Here is a 7525-nt window from a genome sequence, read left to right as displayed (position 1 = left end):
TTTGCTGTTTGTATTGTTTCTTTTTCTTTTTTAGCAGCACAATATGTGCCCTGTTTTAGGAACTATTTCAGAGATGAGTTAGAAAGTTATAGGATGTGATAAGTTAGAAGGTTGTGGTTTGTTTTTGGAAGTTTTTGATAGCATGGATTTGTTAGTGACCAACTTCCACACATGAATAAAAAGGGTGGGAGTTGGGTTTTTATTGATTGATTGTCTTTTTCTCTGTCTTCCACATAGTATGTTACTCAAATAGTACAAACTATTTTTCAATCTTACTTGTCCCCTTCTCTTGATTCTAATCTCACTTCTCTTTTCACAACTTTACAGTCTCTCATTTACAAACGTACACATCCCTATTTTGTTATGTAGCAGACGCTGCGGCCTCTGCCTCCTCTCTTTTGACACTTTCTCCTGTCTCTCCTTGGGACAGTCACTCCTATTTTCATCAAAACAAAAAGGCGCTCATGAAACAATTTGGCTTCACGGCTGCTGAGGCATCTGATCATACATCAATGCCCTACTTGCAGCCGCCAAGGTATACATATTCAGGTTTCATCATGGCAACCTTGCAAAGGGGTGAAACCACAAAACAAGTAATTAATCATTGTATTCGGACTTTCGTAACGTTGGGATGTCCAAAAACTCTAAAAACTGACAATGGACCAGCCTATACGAGCTCTGCCTTTGCACAATTTTGCCATCACTGGTCAATAATCCATAAATTCGGCATTCCTTTCAATAGCCAGGGCCAGGCCATTACTCTTAAACAGGCCTTGGACAGACACTTGGGGTCAAAAGGCATCAGCCCCCCGACACTCCCGGCGTTGCAAAATGTATTAAATGTTTGCTTGTATTCATTGAATTTTCTTAATCTAACTGGATCTCCTGCCTCCACTGCCGCCTCGAGACAGTTTTCCACTCCTCCCCTCCCCTCTTCTCGTCCTCTGGTATATTATAGGCATCTTCCGGATCCAGCTTGGAAAGGTCCAGCTCAATTGATTACCTGGGGAAAAGGCTACGCTGCAGTTCAATTGCCTGATCGAGTCCTGTGGGTTCCGGCTCGCTGTGTTCGCCCCTGTCATCTCAATGATCCAAAAAAGAAAGATGAAGATCCTTCTGATCCTATCCCTGATCTCTCTTGCCTATTCTGTCTCTAATGCCTCTTCCTCTCTTCCTAAATGTCTCCTTGCCCTCTTCCCACGTTTTTACCCCTGCAGCTCTCCGTTCGCGGCGCTCCTTATCCGGAGCACAGCAGAACCTGCATCGTCCCGCAAATTATACTTGGACTATTTTGGACTTCCAAGGAAGCGTCCTTCATTCCATCTCTAATCGAACTTTGTGGCCTTGGTTTCCTGCACTCTACTTTGACTTTGCTGAAATGCTGGTCGGCGCCCATGGATTTAAACATAAAACAAAATGTAATCCTTCCCCTCGGGACGTCTGGTCAATTGGTCCAGGCCTGTATATCTGCCCAGGACATCTTACTGATCTCTCCCACCTGTGGGACCATCTCTGATTGGTACTGTAAGTCCTGGCAATGTGTGTCAACCGGAAAGATTTGGTGGACTGCTCCCTATACTACTGACTATATCAAAGCTGTACTAGGCCCTGATAACAATTTGCCTTGGAATTCCTGCTCCAATTGGGCCTGCTGCGGCGTTCGCCTCAATCCTATGACTGTTACTTTTACATCTCATGGAAGGAGTCTTCCGATTACTGAATGGCTTAAAGGGAAAAGATGGGGGGGAAGGTCGAGAGATAATTCCGATTACAGACATCCAGGAAATATATTCATAATTCGTCTTACCATGTCCTTAGAAACATCCCCACCTGTGGGCCCAAACAAACAAGTCAATTCGCCCTTTTTACAGCCCTTGATTAAAAGCAACAATCCATTGGTGTCCTTGGTCTCCTCTGCGCATGATGCCCTTGTGGCAGCCCGTACTTTTCCTAACAATGATAGTAGATGTTGGCTGTGTCTGTCTTCTCAACCCCCTTTTTATGAGGCCATAGGTTCCGCCCTACCTTTTACCAATAGCACCTCAGATACTGGTTGCAGGTGGTCTAACTCTTCTATAACGGTATCCTCAATTGAAGGTCAAGGTTGTTGCCTTGGGTATGTACCCTCTAACTTTTCTCACTATTGTATTAATGCCTCCTCGGATGCCTATACTTCCTGCACAATATACTTGTCCAAAGAAAGGCTAGGACTTGACACTGGAGGGTGGACTATAATACACACTACTCTATCAACTGCAGATCTTTCCAAACGTTTAAATGGTCAGTTTTTTATTCCTTCCAATGGCTCTATTTGGGCCTGCTCTACGGGTGCTACTGCGTGTGTCAGTGGAGACATTTTACACACCAAACACGCTTTTTGCATTCAGGTTTATCTTCTCCCTAAAATGTCTGTTTTTTCCAATAATGAGTTCTTTTCTCGCATAGAAACACCCCAATACCTTCCACGAACCAAACGGGAGGTGGTTACTACTATGACTTTGGCCCTTCTCCTGGGCCTAGGAGCCACTGGTGCTGCAACTGGAATCGCAGGAATGGTTGTGGCTGACAAAAACATCCGCAGGCTCAGTATTGAAATAGATGCTGATCTCAAACGCATTGAGCAATCTATGGTTGCCCCCCAAAATTCCCTGACCTCTCTCTCCGAAGTTGTGTTACAAAATAGAAGGGGTTTGGACTTGCTATTCTTAAAACAGGGCGGTCTGTGTGTAGCTTTGAAAGAAGAATGTTGTTTTTACACTGAAAGTTCTGGTATTGTGCTTGACTCTATGGCAGAATTAAATACCCGATTGAAAGATAGAGAAAAAGAGCGTTCTCAATCCCACACGTGGTATCAGGGAATGTTTAATCTCTCTCCCTGGTTGACCACCCTCCTCTCTGCCCTAGCTGGTCCTCTGATTTTATTGCTCCTTGCATGTACAATTGGCCCATGTGTCATGGGGAGAGTTCTAGCATTTTTGAAACAACGACTAAACAGTATTGGAGATGATGTCCTCTTGCTAAGGAACACTGTTGAAAATGAATATAAACAACCTCTTTTAGAATTAGCCTCTGAGGCTGATGAAGACTCTGAATCGGGAACCATTCCTTTGAAAAGGTGTACTGACTCCCTGCGGGGTCTCCCGGAAGGGGGATCCACTGGGGATGTCATAGCTTTAGAAGAATTTTACCCATCTTAAAAAATAAAAACAGAGGACATATGGATATATCAATTACCCATCTTAAAAAATAAAAACAGAGGACATATGGATATATCATTGGTTCAGGTTTTCTTAGGCCTCACAGCCGGGAGAACTTGATTTGACTTTTTTCAGTGCTACATGACAGACATGATTCCCTGAATTGAGTTTCTATTCCGCCTAACCTTCTCTGAGTTAGATGCATAGTATTGCTCTCCCTGATTTGGGCCCCTAGCCTTCCCTGAGATAAGCTTCTAGTTTTGCATTCCTTAAGTTGAGTTTCTATTCAGGTAAAACGCATGATTTCCTGAAAAACACGTGGTATTTTGCTAATACGTATACTCTAAACGCTTGCTGATTGGTATAGCTAAGTTTCTATATGCTAATTCCCTCATTGCTGTAATTACCCCTCCCTGCTAAAACTGCATAATAAAAGAGACTGTTGCGATCTAAGGGGGATCTTTTTACAACATCTCCTTTTACAACCCTTTCTTCGTGCTATCTCATTTTGAAGAACTCCTGGTGTGGTGTCTTTTATTTGGCTTCTTTCGTCCTTGCGAGGACCCACTCAAATTGTCTCAGCGAGGGCTGAGACCCGTTCCTGCGGGAACCCAGGACAACATTAACAGGGAACCTAGGACAACAAATAAGTGTTGCAGACCAACAGCAACAAGTCAAATGAAGCATAAAATGTATCTCAGCAAGTACAAAATGTAGAAACCACCAACAGAAAATAAACTGATAAAATTTGAAAGTTCTAGGGTTTTCAGCATTAGCATCTAATTACTTGTTCTGTTTTAAGTTGATGGAATAAAACTTCTAACTGAACTGATATAAGGAGCACACAAACAGTTCAGTTGCTCAGCAAGCAAAGCAGTTGGCAAGCTAGTTTTTAGGGGGGGGAAGGGTTAAAAAATTATTATTGGAATTAAAAGGACACACGTACAAGCTGGGGTTTAAGAAAGAGACCCTAGAAAGATAGAGAAGCCAAAGAATAAAAAGCCCAGGAACAAACAAGTGGAACAAATAGGTGGAAAACCAAGATTTTGCTGTGAGGGGAAGGATTATTTGAAACTTAGAAGAAAAGACCAAGATAGTTGAGTCAAGAATTGAATAAGCAGAAGTTATCTGCACAAGTTGAGAAATGGATCAGCATTCTGGAAAAGAGTGGTGAGGGGAGGAAGGCTACATAAGACATGCAGTTTCCTGCAGTTCACAACTGGCTCTAACTTTTGTGATTAAACTGTAGTATGTTAATTACGTTTAAGAAGCAGCTGCTTTATTTCTGTTCAGTTGCTTTGTATTTGTAACTTGAAATGCTGCAACTTTTTGTTTCACAGTTTTAGGAATGTCTGCCTCCCATACCTCCCAAGTCCCAGGCTTGATTTTTAATAAGGCTGAAGGAGTTTGATGCCTTTTCAGTACCTTTTTTTAAAAATAGCCTTATAATTTTGCATATGGCTAGCTAAGTGTATATGACATGAATTAAGATGTGCATGGGTGATTGTATTTATTTATTAATATTTTTAATTCAGGTAATCACAAAAGTATTTATTTATTTATGTAGCTGTCTATCTCATATAGCTACTCCAGATGGCCGAAACAATCCATAAAACATAGTTAAAAACAAATATATCATTTCACTCAAGCACCAGATCAAACATCCTCACAGTTTAACGTCCCCTCCTACCAATACTTGGGAAAAGAACCAGATCTGCACAGCCCTCTAAAAGGCTCAGCAAAAGGCTGTTCCAAACAACTGGGATGGCCATCGATGATGTCTTGAGGACCTGATGGTGAACCTATGGCACGCATGCCACAGGTGGCATGCAGCGCCCTCTCTGAAGGCCATCACCCCATTTCAGCTTTGCTGCACCTCCCATTTCAGCTCTACTGCACCTCCCATCAGCCAGCTGGTCTTCAGGTCTCTGCCATGCATGTGGGGGGGGGCGAGTGCATGGACGCGGGGCACATATGGTGCATGAGTATTGCATTTTGGGGATTTGGGCACGTGTGCGCTTTGGGCACTCAGTCCGGAAAAGGTTAGCCATCACTGACCTATCAGATGGCAAATTTAAGGGAAAGGACTTGGGGCACACCTACCCATCAAACCTAGTAGGGTGAGCAGATACCCTCATGGAGAAGTGGTGCACAATAACCTGGCCCTATACTATATAGGGCTTTAAACTTATAACCACCATCTGGAAAGCAAATGGAAATCAACTAGAAGCCAATACAGTTCACACAACTGTGCTTATTGGGAGAACCACAGAACCTATAACTGAATGTTTTGTGCATTCTGGACTGCTTGTAGCTTCCATATGTCTTCAAGGGCAGCCCCATATAGAGCACATTGTAATAATCCAATGGGAGGTGACTAAAGTGTGGATACTCACATTCCAGTCCAGGAATGGGTACAATTGGTACACAAGGCGGATTTGAGCCAAGCCCTCCTGGTCGTGGCTGCCATTTGCGGTTCTAGAAGGAGATGCATCTTTAAGAAAACCCCCCAAATTGTATACCAGATCCGTACAATGGAATGTTACCCTGTCCAGAGCCAGAGATAGCAGCTCCCCTGATCCTTGGAAATAAAAAATCCACAATTACTCCATCTTCTAGGGCTGAGTCACAGCAAATTTCTGCCCCTCCATGCCATTACAGTCTCCAGGTACTGAGCCAGCACCTGAACAATTACTTTCCTAGCTGACATAAAGATGTATAATTGGGTATCATCAAACATACTGATTACACAAAATCTCTCCCAGCAGCTTCATATACAGATGTTAAATAGGAGCAAAAAGAGATTTGAACCATGAGGCACCACAAAATAGGGCCCTAGAACTGGATCTCCACCACAGTTGGAGTTTTGTTGACTTGATTGACTTGTTTTCCTTCAGTTTGTGTGTCACATTCCAGAAACTTTCTGTTTGCATTTCCTTAATACAGTTTTGTTGTTTCCCAGAGATCTTAACCCATATAAATATTGCAAGTCATACTTTCTTTTAGCATATCCACAAACTTTATACACTGCTTTTTTTTCTTTTCTGTTTCTGAGAGTTCCATTAATTGCATGAAACCATGATTTTCCCAGAAGTTCTGTTCCTGAGAACTTATTCACTCTTCTATTACATATTTATTTTGCAAATTGATCCTCATTCTTTGTTTTCATCTGACCAATCTATAACCTTTTTATTAACTACCTTTGTATTCAGTCTGCGATCATTCACCATCCATTCATATCTCATTTTACCCAAAATTTAGTTAAATAATCGTCATTCCATTCAACTTACTTTTGTTTCCCCTGATATCCACGACTCTCATTACCTGCCTTCCTTTTCCATTTTCCAAATCATACACAAATGAGCTCAGTGTCTCCAGATTTATTGTAAAATAAAAGTCTAATAAGATGACTCCATATATATTAGAATCATTGTCTTCTTTAGAATTATAATTGGATTCTGAAAATAATTAGTTATTTTAAATTGTTCCTGACAGATCATTTGACAAAAGTCTCTGATTGAACATTGAATAACATGCAGCACTGTATAAAACATTAATATTAGCCTGTCAATAAATGAAATAATTTAAATTAAGTACCCTGCTCCTAACATTTTCATCAGTTGATCACATAAAAGAAATATTACTTTACCTCAACAATTAATCATTTTTCAGAAAAAAATGCTTGAAAAACTAACAAATGACAAATTAATTAACAAAGCCTTAAGCTGAGAGACAATACACAGCCCTAGCACTTGGGCTGATAATCAATTTTGCAAGAATAAATTAGTTCATTAGCACATATTAAGGCTGTGGAATATAGCAGGTAAAGTGCAGATCTCTGAATGGCTTATGGTCTATCTCTTACCTCAAGATGCTGCATGCAAAATTATTTGTGGTTTCAGAGTCACTATTTTTATTTCTGTGTATATGCATGCTCAGTTAGATTAGTTAAGCTAAAATACCTTGGGTCTGTTTTTAGGACTCGTATGTTTAACATGTTAAAACAAGGTGTGGAAAAGGAAAGGGTTGCTGAATTTATGTTGTAAAATTTCAAGAGATCAGGGGCCACCAAAAAGAAATTGAAATATGGTGGTTAAATCTATAGTTTGTCTAAGCAAACAGGTTCATTTTGCCATCTCTCATAGTTTTGTCATCTTCACCAACCATTGTGGATATTTCACAGTCTTTCCATTTTTGCACATATAATAGTCTCACAGCAGTGATCAATTGTAAAGATAATCTTCCCCTTTCCAAGCACAGTAACGTCTGCTTCACTGTTGAACAAGGCATATTTTTTCTAGTACAAGATCAAACATATAAAATCTCCC

The sequence above is a fragment of the Ahaetulla prasina genome, chromosome 5, assembly GCF_028640845.1.
Source record: "Ahaetulla prasina isolate Xishuangbanna chromosome 5, ASM2864084v1, whole genome shotgun sequence".
NCBI classification, from domain to species: domain Eukaryota; kingdom Metazoa; phylum Chordata; class Lepidosauria; order Squamata; family Colubridae; genus Ahaetulla; species Ahaetulla prasina.
This window is presented reverse-complemented; position numbering follows the sequence as displayed.